This window comes from Carcharodon carcharias, assembly GCF_017639515.1.
Source record: "Carcharodon carcharias isolate sCarCar2 chromosome X unlocalized genomic scaffold, sCarCar2.pri SUPER_X_unloc_19, whole genome shotgun sequence".
Lineage (NCBI taxonomy): Eukaryota > Metazoa > Chordata > Chondrichthyes > Lamniformes > Lamnidae > Carcharodon > Carcharodon carcharias.
In genome coordinates, this window is record NW_024470874.1 from 48,250 (window position 1) to 62,185 (window position 13,936).

At 54.7% G+C, this 13,936-nt stretch overlaps 1 protein-coding gene across 1 annotated transcript in view; it reads right to left on the reverse strand.

Moving 5' to 3' along the window:
* The window catches only part of LOC121275086 (integrin beta-7-like), a gene marked incomplete at its 5' end in the record, with an annotated part of 73,168 nt that overhangs the window by 18,110 nt on the left and 41,122 nt on the right, over positions 1-13,936 (reverse strand). The window lies entirely within an intron of this gene.

Sequence of the window (13,936 nt, forward strand, 5' to 3'; positions counted from 1 at the left end):
TCCTCCAGCCCCTACACCCCTCCCTATCTCTGTAACCACCTCCAACCCCTACACCCCTCCCTATCTCTGTAACTCCTCCAGTCCCTACAAGCCTCCCTATCTCTGTAACCACCTCCAGCCCCTACACCCCTCCCTATCTCTGTCACCTCCTCCAGGCCCTACAACCCTCCCTATCTGTGTAAAATCCTCCAGACCCTGCAACACTCCCTATCTCTGTAACCTCCTCCAGCCCCTACAAACCTCCCTATCTCATTAACCTATTCCAGCCCCTACAACCCTCCCTATCTCTGAAACCTTCTCCAGTCCCTGCAAGCCTCCCTATCTCTGTAAAGTCCTTCAGCCCCTACAACCCTCCCTACCTCTGTAACCTTCTCCAGCACCTACAACACTCCCTATCTCTGTAACCACCTCCAGCCCCTACAACAGTCCCTATTTCTGGAACCTCCTCCGGTCCTTACAACCCTCCTTATCTCTGTAACCTCCTCCAGCCCCTACAAACCTCACTATCTCTGAAACCTCCTCCAGCGCCTACAACCCTCACTATTTTTGAAACCTCCTCCAGCCCCTACACCCCTCCCTATCTCTGTAACCTCCTCTAGCCCCTACACCCTCCCTATCTCTGTAACCTTCTCCAGTCCCTGCACCGCGCCCTCACTCTGTAACCTCCTCCAACCCCTACACCCCTCCCTATCTCTGTAACTTCCTCCAGCCTCTGCAACCCTCACTATCTCTGTAACCTCCTCTAGCAGCTACACCTCTCCCTAACTCAATAACCACCTCCAGTCCCTACAAACCTCACTATCTCTGAAACCTCCTCCAGCGCCTACAACCCTCACTATTTTTGAAACCTCCTCCAGCCCCTACACCCCTCCCTATCTCTGTAACCTCCTCTAGCCCCTACACCCTCCCTATCTCTGTAACCTTCTCCAGTCCCTACACCCCTCCCTCTCTCTATAACCTCCTCCAACACCTTCACCCCTCCCTTTCTCTGTAACTTCCTCCAGCCCCTAAACCTCTGCCTATCTCTGTAACCTCCTCCAGCCCCTACACCTCTCCCTATCTATGTAAACTCCTCCAGCCCTTACAACCCTCCCTATCTCTGTAACCTCCTCCTGAAGCACCTACAAACCTCCCTATCTTTGTAACCTCCTCCAGCCCCAACACGCCTCGCTATCTCTGTAACCCCCTACAGTCCCTACAACACTCCCTATTCTGTAAATTCCTCCAGCCTCAACAAACCTCCCTATCTCTGTAACCGCCTCCAACCCCTACACCCCTCCCTCTCTCTGTAAAATATTCCAACCCCTACTCCCCTCCCTCTCTCTGTAACCTCCTCCAACCCCTACACTCCTCCCTATCTCTGTAACTCCTCCAGTCCCTACAACCCTCCCTATCTCTGTAACCTCCTCCAGCCCCTACAACCCTGCCTATCTCTGTAACCTCCTCCAGCCCCTACAACTCTCCCTATCTCTTTAACCTCCTCCAGCCAATACAACCCTCCCTATCTCTATAACCTCCTCCAGTCCCTACAACCCTCCCTATCTCTGTAACCTCCTCCAGCCCCTACACCCCTCCCTATCTCTGTAACCTCCTCCAGCCCCTAAACCCCTCCCTATCTCTGTAACCTCCTGCAGCCCCTACACCCCTCCCTATCTCTGTAACCTCCTCCAGCCCCTACACCCCTCCCTATCTCTGTAACCTCCTCCAGCCCCTACACCCCTCCCTATCTCTGTAACCTCCTGCAGCCCCTACACCCCTGCCTATCTCTGTAACCTCCTCCAGTCCCTACAACCCTCCCTATCTCTGTAACCTCCTCCAGCCCCTACACCCCTCCCTATCTCTGTAACCTCCTGCAGCCCCTACACCCCTGCCTATCTCTGTAACCTCCTCCAGCCCCTACAACCCTGCCTATCTCTGTAACCTCCTCCAGCCCCTACAACTCTCCCTATCTCTTTAACCTCCTCCAGCCAATACAACCCTCCCTATCTCTGTAACCTCCTCCAGTCCCTACACCCCTCCCTATCTCTGTAACCTCCTCCAGCCCCTAAACCCCTCCCTATCTCTGTAACCTCCTGCAGCCCCTACACCCCTCCCTATCTCTGTAACCTCCTCCAGCCCCTACACCCCTCCCTATCTCTGTAACCTCCTCCAGCCCCTACACCCCTCCCTATCTCTGTAACCTCCTGCAGCCCCTACACCCCTGCCTATCTCTGTAACCTCCTCCAGTCCCTACAACCCTCCCTATCTCTGTAACCTCCTCCAGCCCCTACAACCCTGCCTATCTCTGTAACCTCCTCCAGCCCCTACACCCCTCCCTATCTCTGTTACCTCCTCCAGCCCCTACACCCCTCCCTATTTCTGTAACCTCCTCCAGCCCCTACAACTCTCCCTATCTCTGTAACCTCCTCCAGCCCCCTACAACCCTCGCTATCTCTGTAACCTCCTCCAGCCCCTACAACCTTATCTATCTCTGTAACCCCCTCTAGCCCCCATGAACCTCCCTATCTCTGTAACCTCCAGCAGCCCCTACGACCCTCCCTAACTCTCTACCCTCCTCCAGGCCCTACAACCCTCCCTATCTCTGTAACCTCCTCCAGCCCGTACACCCCTCCCTATCTCTGTAACATCCAGCAGCCCCTATGACCCTCCCTATCTCTGTAACCTCCTACAGACCCTACGACCCTCCCTATCTCTGTAAACTCCTCCAGCCCCTACAAACTTCCCTATCTCTTTAAACTCCTCCAGCCCATACAACCCTCCCTATCTCTGTAACCTCCTCCAGCCCCTACAACCCTCCCTATCTCTGTAACCTCCTCCAGCCCCCTACACCACTCCCTCTCTCTGTAACTTCCTCCAGCCCCTACAACCCTCCCTATCTTTGTAACCTCCTACAGCCCCCTACACCCCTCCCTCTCTCTGTAACCTCCTCCAACACCTACCCCCCTCCCTTTCTCTGTAACCTCCTCCAGCCCCTACACCTCTCCCTATCTCTGTAACCTCCTCCAGCCCCTAAAACCCCTCCCTATCTCTGTAACCTCCTCCAGCCCCTACCCCCCTCCCTATCTCTGTAACCTCCTCCAGCTCCTACAACCCTCCCAATATCTGTAACCACCTCCAGACCCTACAACCCTCACTATCTCTGTAACCTCCTCCAGCCCCTACAAAACTCCCTATCTCTGTAACCTCCTCCTGAAGCACCTACAAACCTCCCTATCTCTGTAACCTCCTCCAGCCCCAACAACTCTCACTATCTCTGTAACCTCCTCCTGTAGCACCTACAAACCTCACTATATCTGTAACCTCCTCCAGCCCCTACACCTCTCCCTATCTCTGTAAACTCCTGCAGCACCTATAACCCACCCTATCTTTGTATCCTCCTCCAGCCCCTACGACCAGCCCTACCTCTCTATCCTCCTCCGGCCCCCTACACCACTCCCTATCTCTCTAACCTCCTGCAGCCCCTACGACCCTCCCTAACTCTGTAACCTCCTCCAGCCCCTACACCCCTCCCTATCTCTGTAACCTCCTCCTGCCCCTACAACCCTCCCTAACTCTGTAAACTCCTCCAGCCCCTACACCCCTCCCTATCTCTGTAAGCTCCTCCTGCCCCTACAACCCTCCCTAACTCTGTAAACTCCTCCAGCCCCTACACCCCTCCCTATCTCTGTAACCTCCTCCAGCCTCCTACACCCCTCCCTATCTCTGTAACCTCCGCCAGCCTCCTACACCCCTCCCTATCTCTGTAACCTCCTCCAACACCTACGCCCTCCCTATCTCTGTAACCTCCTCCAGCCCCAACACCCCTCGCTATCTCTGTAACCCCCTACAGTCCCTACACCCCTCCCTATCTCTGTAAACTCCACCAGCCTTAACAATCCTTCCTATCTCTGTAACCCCCTCCAACCCCTGCACCCCTCCCTATCTCTGTGACCTCCTCCAGCCCCCTACAACACTACCGATCTCTGTAACCTCCTCCAGCACCTACACCCATCACTATCTCTGTAACCTCCTCCAGTCCCTGTAACGCGCCCGCTCTCTGTAACCTCCTCCTACCCCTTCACCCCTCCCTATCTCTGTAAACTCCTCCAGTCCCTACAACCCTCCCTATCTCTGTAAACTCCTCCAGTCCCTACAACCCTCCCAATCTCTGAAAACTCCTCCAGTCCCTACAACCCTCCCTATCTCTGTAACCTCCTCCAGCCCCTACAACCCTCCCTATCTCTGTAACCTCCTCCAGCCCCTACAACCCTCCCTATCTCTGTAACCTCCTCCAGTCCATTCAACACTCCCTATCTCTGTAACCTCCTCCAGCCCCCTACACCACTCCCTCTCTCTGTAACTTCCTCCAGCCCCTACAACCCTCCCTATCTTTGTAACCTCCTACAGCCCCCTACACCCCTCCCTCTCTCTGTAACCTCCTCCAACACCTACACCCCTCCCTTTCTCTGTAACCTCCTCCAGCCGCTAAAAACCTCACTATATCTGTAACCTCCTCCAGCCCCTACACCTCTCCCTATCTCTGTAACCTCCTCCAGCTCCCTACACCCCTCCCTATCTCTGCAACCTCCTCCAGCCCTTAAAACCCTCCCTATCTCTGTAACCTCCTCCAGCCCCTACGACCATCCCTACCTCTCTATCCTCCTCCGGCCCCTCCAAACCTCTCTATCTCTGTAACCTCCTCCAGGCTCTACAACCCACCCAATATCTGTAACCACCTCCAGACCCTACAACCCTCCCTATCTCTGTAACCTGCTACAGCCCCAACAACCCTCACTATCTCTGTAACCTCCTCCAATCCATACACCCCTCCCTATCTATGTAACCTCCTCCAGCCCCTACAAAACTCCCTATCTCTGTAACCTCCTCCTGAAGCACCTACAAACCTCCCTATCTCTGTAACCTCCTCCAGCTCCTACAACCCTCCCTATCTCTGTAACCTCCTCCAGTCCCTACAACCCTCCCTATCTCTGTAACCTCCTCCAGCCGCTACACACCTCCCTATCTCTGTAACCTCATCCAGCCCCTGGAACCCTCCCTATTTCTGTAACCTCCTCCAGCCTCAACAACCCTATCCCTGTAATCTCCGACAGTCCCTGCACCCATCCCTATCTCTGTAACCTCCTCCAGCACCTACACCCCTCCATATCTCTGTAACTTCCTTCATCCTCTTCAACACTCGCTATTTCAGTAACCTCCTCCAGCCCCTACAACCCTCCCTATCTCTGTAACCTCCTCCAGCACCTACAACCCTCCCTATCTCTGTAACCTCCTCCAGTCCCTACAACCCTCCCTATCTCTGTAACCTCCTCCAGCCCCCTACACCCCTCCCTACCTCTGTAACCTCCTCCAGTCCCTACACCCCTCCCTATCTCTGTAACCTCCTCCAACCCCTACACTCCTCCCTTTCTCTGTAACTTCCTCCAGCCCCTACAACAATTCCCTATCTCTGTAACCTTCTCCAGCCCCTACAACTCTCCCTATCTCTGTAACCTCCTCCAGCCCCTACAACCCTGCCTATCTCTTGAACCTGCTCCAGCCCCTACACCCCTCCCTATCTCTGTAACCTCCTCCAGGCCCTACACCACTCCCTATCTCTGTAACCTCCTCCAGCCCCCTACAACGCTACCTATCTCTGTAACCTCCTCCAGCACCTACAACCCTCACTATCTCTGTAACCTCCTCCAGTCCCTGCACCGCGCCCTCTCTCTGTAACCTCCTTCAACCCCTACACATCTCCCTATCTCAGTAACTTCCTTCAGCCTCTGCAACCCTCACTATCTCTGTAACCTCCTCCAGCCCCTAGAAGACTCCCTATCTCTGAAAGCTCCTCCAGTCCCTAAAACCCTCCCAATCTCTGTAAACTCCTCCAGCCCCTACAACCCTCCCTATCACTGTAAACTCCTCCAGTCACTACACCCCTCCCTCTCTCTGTAACCTCCTCCAACACCGACACCCCTCCCTTTCTCTGTAACTTCCTCCAGCCCCTACAACTCTCCCTCTCTCTGTAACCTCCTCCAGTCCCCTACACCTGTGCCTATATCTGTAAACTCCTCCAGCCCCTACAAACCTCACTATATCTGTAACCTCCTCCAGCCCCTACACCTCTCCCTATCTCTGTAAACTCCTGCAGCACCTACAACCCAGTCTATCTTTGTATCCTCCTCCAGCCCCTACGACCATCCCTACCTCTCTTTCCTCCTCCGGCCCCCTACACCACGCCCTATCTCTCTAACCTCCTGCAGCCCCTACGACCCTCCCTAACTCTGTAACCTCCTCCGGCCCCTACACCCCTCCCTATCTCTGTAACCTCCTCCAGGCTCTACACCCCTCCCTACCTCTGTAACCTCCTCCTGCCCCTACAACCCTCTCTAACTCTGTAAACTCCTCCAGCCTCCTACACCCCTCCCTATCTCTGTAACCTACTCCAGCCCCAACACGGCTTGCTATCTCTGTAACCTCCTCCAACACCAACGCCCTCCCTATCTCTGTAACTTCCTCGAGCCCCAACACCCCTCCCTATCTCTGTAACCTCCCTTCAACCCTCCCTATCTCTGTAACCTCTTACAGCCGGTACAACTGACACTATTTCTGTGACCTCCTCCAGCTGCTACACACCTCCCTATTTCTGTAACCTCATCCAGCCCTTAGAACCCTCACTATCTCTGTAACCTCCTCCAGCCTCAACAACCCTATCTCTGCAACCTCCTACAGCCCCTACACCACTCCCTATCTCTGTAACCTCCTCCAGCTACTACAACCCTCACTATCTCTGTAACCTCCTCCAGCCCCTACAAACTTCATTATCTCTGTAACCTCCTCCAGCCCCTCCAACCCTCCCTATCTCTGTAACCTCCTCCAGGATCTACAACACTTCCTATCTCTGTAACATCCTCCAGCCCCGACCCACCTCCCTATCTCTGTAACCTCCTCCAGTCAATACACCCCTCCCTCTCTCTGTAACCTACTCCAACACCTACACCCCTCCCTTTCTCTGTAACCTCCTCCAGCCCCTACACCCCTCCCTTTCTCTGTAACTTCCTCCAGCCCCTACAACCCTCCCTATCTCTGTAACCTCCGCCAGCCCCTAAACCTCTCCCGATCTCTGTAAATGACTCCAGCCCCCACATCCCTCCCTATCTCTGTAACTCATTCCAGCCCCTACACACCTCCCTATCTCTGTAACCTCCTCCAGCCCCTACACCCCTCCCTATCTCTGTAACCTCCTCCAGCCCCTACACCCCTCCCTATCTCTGTAACCTCCTCCAGCTCCTGCACCCCTCCCTATCTCTGTAACCTCCTCCAGCTCCTACAACCCTCCCTATCTCTGTAACCTCCTCCAGCCCCTTCAACCCTCCCTATATCTGTAACCTCCTCCAGCCCATACACCCCTCCCTATCTCTGTAACCTCCTCCAACCCCTACACCCCTCCCTATCTCTGTAACTTCCTCCAGCCCCCTACAACCCTCCCTATCTCTGTAAACTCCTCCAGCCCCCAGACCCCTCCCTATCTCTGTAACCTCCTCCAGCCGCTACACCCCTCCCTATCTATGTAACCTCCTCCAGCCCCTACAAAACTCCATATCTCTGTAACCTCCTCCTGCAGCCCCTACAAACCTCCCTATCTCTGTAACCACCTCCAGTCCCTACAACCCTCCCTATCTCTGTAACCTCCTCCAGTCCCTAAACCGCGCCCTCTCTCTGTAAACTCCTCCAACCCCTACACCCCTCCCTATCTCTGTAACTTCCTCCAGCCCCCTACAACCCTCCCTATCTCTGTAACCTACGCCAGCCCCTACAACCCTCCCTATTTCTGTAACCTCCTACAGTCCCTACAACCCTCCCTATCTCTGTAAACTCCTCCAGCCACTACAACCCTCCCTATCACTGTAACCTCCTCCAGCCCCCTACACCCCTCCCTACCTCTGTAACCACCTACAGTCCCTACACCCCTCCCTATCTCTGTAACCTCCTCCAAACCCTACACCCCTCCCTATCTCTGTACCTTCCTCCAGCCCCCTACAACCCTCCCCATCTCTGTAACCTCCTCCAGCCCCTACAACCCTCCCTATTTCTGTAACCTCCTCCAGCCCCTACAACAATTCCCTATCTCTGTAACCTTCTCCAGCCCCTTCAACTCTCCATATCTCTGTAACCTCCTCCAGCCCCTACAACCATCCCTATCTCTGTAACCTCCTCCAGCCCCCTACAACGCTACCTATCTCTGTAACCTCCTCCAGCACCTACACTCCTCACTATCTCTGTAACCTCCTCCAGTCCCTGCAACGCACCCTCTCTCTGTAACCTCCTCCAACCCCTTCACCCCTCCCTATCTCAGTAACTTCCTTCAGCCTCTCCAACCCTCGTTATCTCTGTAACCTCCTCCAGCCCTACAAACCTCCCTATCTCTGTAACCTCCTCCAGCCCCTACAACCCTCCCTATCAATGTAACCTCCTCCAGCCATCTACACCCCTCCCTATCTCTGTAACCCCCTCCAATCACTACAACCCTCCCTATCTCTGTAACCTCCTCCAGCACCCTACACCCCTCCCTCTCCCTGTAACCTCCTCCAACACCTACACCCCTCCCTTTCTCTGTAACTTCCTCCAGCCCCTACAACTCTCCCTATCTCTGTAACCTCCTCCAGCCCCTACAACTCACCCTATCTCTGTATCCTCCTCCAACCCCTACGACCATCTCTACCTCTCTATCCTCCTCCGGCCCCCTACACCACTCCCTATCTCTGTAACCTCCTGCAGCCCCTCCGACCCTCCCTATCTCTGTAACCTCCTCCAGCCCCTACACCCCTCCCTATCTCTGTAACATCCAGCAGCCCCTATGACCCTCCCTATCTCTGTAACCTCCTCCAGACCCTATGATCCTCCCTATCTCTGTAAACTCCTCCGGCCCCAACAAACTTCCCTATCTCTGTGAACTCCTCCAGCTCCTACAAAATTCCCTATCTCTGTAACCTCCTACAGCCCATACAGCCCTCCCTATGTCTGTACCTTCCTGCAGTCCCTGCACCATCCATATCTCTGTAACCTCCTCCAGCCCCTACAAAACTCCCTATCTCTGTAACCTGCTCCTGCAGCCCCTACAACCCTCCCGATCTCTGTAACCTCCTCCAGCCCCTACACCCCTCCCTATCTCTGTAAACTCCTCCAGCCCCTACACCACTCCCTATCTCTGTAACCTCCCTTCAACCCTCCCTATCTCTGTAACCTCTTACAGCCGCTACAACTGTCCCTACATCTGTAACCTCCTCCAGCCCTGACAACCCTCCCTATCTCTGTGAACTCCTCCAGCCCCTACAACCCTCCCTATCTCTGTTACCTCCACCAGCCCCGACAAACCTCAATATCTCTGTAACCTCCTCCAGCTCATAAAACCCTCCCTATCTCTGTAACCTCCTCCAGCACCTACACCCCTCACTATCTCTGTAACCTCATGCAGTCCCTACACACCTCCCTCTCTCTGTAACCTCCTCCAACCCCTACACCCCTCAATTTCTCTGTAACATCCTCCAGCCCCTACAACCCTCCCTATCTCTGTAACTCCTCCAGACCCTACAACACTCCCTATCTCTGTAACCTCCCGCAGTCCCTGCAACCCTCCCTATCTCTGTAACATCCTCCACTCTCTACAACCCTCCCTATCTCTGTAACCTCCTCCAGCTCCTACGACCCTCCCAATCTCTGTAAACTCCTCCAGCCCCTTCAACCCTCCCTATCTCTGTAACCTCCTCCAGCCGCTACACCCCTCCCTATCTATGTAACCTCCTCCAGCCCCTACAAACCTCCCTATCTCTGTAACCTCCTCCTGTCCCTACAAACCTCCCTATCTCTGTAACCTCCTCCAGCCGCTACACACCTCCCTATCTCTGTAACCTCATCCAGCCCCGAGAACCCTCCCTATCTCTGCAACCTCCTCCAGCCTCAACAACCCTATCTCTGTAACCTCCGACAGCCCCTGCGCCCATCCCTATCTCTGTAACCTCCTCCGGCCCCTACAACCCTCCCTATCTCTGTAACCTCCTCCAGCACCTACACCCCTCCCTATCTCTGTAACCTCCTCCAGGATCTACAACACTTCCTATCTCTGTAACATCCTCCAGCTCCGACCCACCTCCCTATCTCTGTAACCTCCTCCAGTCAATACACCCCTCCCTCTCTCTGTAACCTACTCCAACACCTACACCCCTCCCTTTCTCTGTAACTTCCTCCAGCCCCTACAACCCTCCCTATCTCTGTAACCTCCGCCAGCCCCGAAACCTCTCCCGATCTCTGTAAATGACTCCAGCCCCCACATCCCTCCCTATCTCTGTAACTCCCTCCAGCCCCAGCACACCTCCCTATCTCTGTAACCTTCTCCAGCCCCTACACCCCTCCCTATCTCTGTAACCTCCTCCAGCCCCTACACCCCTCCCTATCTCTGTAACCTCCTCCAGCTCCTACACCCCTCCCTATCTCTGTAACCTCCTCCAGCTCCTACAACCCTCCCTATCTCTGTAACCTCCTCCAGCCCCTTCAACTCTCCCTATCTCTGTAACCTCCTCCAGTCCCTGCAACGCGCCCTCTTCTCTGTAACCTCCTCCAACCCCTTCACCCCTCCCTATCTCAGTAACTTCCTTCAGCCTCTGCAACCTTCGCTATCTCTGTAACCTCCTCCAGCCCCTACAACCCTCCCTATCTCTGTAACCTCCTCCAGCCCTCTACACCCCTCCCTATCTCTGTAACCTCTTCCAACACCTACACCCCTCTCTATCTCTGTAACTTCCTCCAGCCCTCTACACCCCTCCCTATCTCTGTAACCTCCTCCAGACCCTACGATCCTCCCTATCTCTGTAAACTCCTCCAGCCCCAACAAACTTCCCTATCTCTGTGAACTCCTCCAGCCCCTACAAAACTCCCTATCTCTGTAACCTCCTCCAGCCCATACAACCTGCCCTAGCTCTGTAACGTCCCTTCAACCCTCCCTATATCTGTAACCTCCTCCAGCCCCTACACCACTCCCTATCTCTGTAACCTCCTCCAGCCCCTACACCCCTCCCTATCTCTGTAACCTCCTCCAGCCACTACACCCCTCCCTATCTCTGTAACCTCCTCCAGCCCCTACACCACTCCCTATCTCTGTAACCTCCTCCAGCCCCTACACCCCTCCCTATCTCTGTAACCTCCTCCAGCCACTACACCCCTCCCTATCTCTGTAAACTCCGCCAGCCCCTACACCACTCCCTATCTCTGTAACCTCTTACAGCCGCTACAACTGTCCCTATCTCTGTAACCTCCTCCAGCCCTGACAACGCTCCCTATCTCTGTGAACTCCTCCAGCCGCTACACCCCTCCCTATCTCTGTAACCTCCTCCAGTCCCTACACCCCTCCCTATCTCTGTAACCTCCTCCAGCCCCTACACCCCTCACTATCTCTGTAACCTCCTGCAGTCCCTACACACCTCCCTATCTCTGTAAACCCCTCCAACCCCTTCTCCCCTCCCTCTCTCTGTAACCTCCTCCAACCCCTACACCCCTCAATTTCTCTGTAACATCCTCCAGCCCCTACAACCCTCCCTATCTGTGTAACCTCCTCCAGTCCCTACAACTCTCCCTATCTCTGTAACCTCCTCCAGTCCCTACACCGCGCCCTCTCTCTGTAAGCACCTCCAACCCCTACACCCCTCCCTATCTCTGTAACCTCCTCCAGTCCCTAAAACTCTCCCTATCTCTGTAACCGCCTCCAGCCCCTACAACCCTCCCTATCTCTGTAACCTCCTCCAGTCCCTAAAACTCTCACTATCTCTGTAACTTCCTCCAGCCCCTACAACCCTCCCCCTTTCTGTAACCGCCCCCAACCCCTACACCCTTCCATTTCTCTGTAACTTCCTCCAGCCTCTACAAACATCCCTAACTCTGAAACCTCCTCCAGCCCCTAAAACCCTCCCTATCTCTGTAACCTCCTCCAGCCCCAACACCCCTCGCTTTCTCTGTAACCTCCTGCAGTCCCTACAACACTCCCTATCTCTGTAACCTCCTCCAGCCTCAACAAACCTCCCTATCTCTGTAAATTCCTCCAGCCCCTACAACTCTCCCTATCTCTGTAACCTCCTCCAGACCCTACAACCCTCCCTATCTCTGTAACCGCCTCCAGCCCCTACACCCCTCCCTATCTCTGTAACCCCCTCCAGCCCATACAACCCTCCCTATCTCTGTAACTTCCGCCAGCCCCAACACCCCTCGCTATCTCTGTAACCTCCTGCAGTCCCTACAACACTCCCTATCTCTGTAACCTCCTCCAGCCCCCACAACCCTCCCTATCTCTGTGACCTCCTCCAGCCGCTACACACCTCCCTATTTCTGTAACCTCATCCAGCCCCTAAAACCCTCACTATCTCTGTAACCTCCTCCAGCCTCAACAACCCTATCTCTGCAACCTCCTACAGCCCCTACACCACTCCCTATCTCTGTAACCTCCTCCAGCCACTACAACCCTCACTATCTCTGTAACCTCCTCCAGCCCCTACAAACTTCATTATCTCTGTAACTTCCTCCGGCCCCTCCAACCCTCCCTATCTCTGTAACCTCCTCCAGGATCTACAACACTTCCTATCTCTGTAACATCCTCCAGCCCCGACCCACCTCCCTATCTCTGTAGCCTCCTCCAGTCAATACACCCCTCCCTCTCTCTGTAACCTACTCCAACACCTACACCCCTCCCTTTCTCTGTAACTTCCTCCAGCCCCTACAGCCCTCCCTATCTGTGTAACCTCCGCCAGCCCCTAAACCTCTCCCGATCTCTGTAAACGACTCCAGCCCCCACAACCCTCCCTATCTCTGTAACCTCCTCCAGCCCCTACACCCCTCCCTATCTCTGTAACCTCCTCCAGCCCCTACACCCCTCCCTAAATCTGTAACCTCCTTCAGCTCCTACACCCCTCCCTATCTCTGTAACCTCCTCCAGCCCTTACACCACTCCCTATCTCTGTAACCTCCTCCAGTCCCTACACCCCTCCCTATCTCTGTAACCTCCTCCAGCCCCAACAACCCTCCCTTTCTCTGTAAACACCTCCAGCCCCCAGACCCCTCCCTATCTCTGTAACCTCCTCCAGCCGCTACACCCCTCGCTATCTATGTAACCTCCTCCAGCCCCTACAAAACTCCATATCTCTGTAACCTCCTCCTGCAGCCCCTACAAACCTCCCTATCTCTGTAACCTCCTCCAGTCCCTACAACCCTCTCTATCTCTGTAACCTCCTCCAGCCAATACAACACTCCCTATCTCTCTGACCTCCTCCTGCCTCAACAACCCTATCTCTGTAACCTCCTCCAGCCCCTGCACCCATCCCTATCTCTGTAACCTCCTCCAGCCCCTACAACCCTCCCTATCTCTTTAACCTCCTCCAGCACCTACACCCCTCCCTATCTCTGTAACCTCCTCCAGTCCCAAAACCGAGCCCTCTCTCTGTAACCTCCTCCAACATCTACACCCCTCCCTATCTCTGTAACTTCCTTCAGCCTCTGCAACCCTTGCTATCTCTGTAACCTCCTCCAGCCCCTACAAACCTCCATATCTTTGTAACCTCCTCCAGCCCCTACACCCCTCCCTATCTCTGTAATCTCCTCCAGCTCCTACACCCCTCCCTATCTCTGTAACCTCCACCAGCTCCTACAATCCTCCCTATCTCTGTAACCTCCTCCAGCCCCTTCAACCCTCCCTATCTCTGTAACCTCCTCCAGCTCCTACAACCCTCCCTTTCTCTGTAAACTCCTCCAGCCCCCAGACCCCTCCCAATCTCTGTAACCTCCTCCAGCCGCTACACCCCTCCCTATCTATGTAACCTCCTCCAGCCCCTACAAAACTCCATATCTCAGTAACCTCCTCCAGCCCCTACAACCCTCCCTATCTCTGTAACCTCCTGCAGTCCCTACAACCCTCCCTATC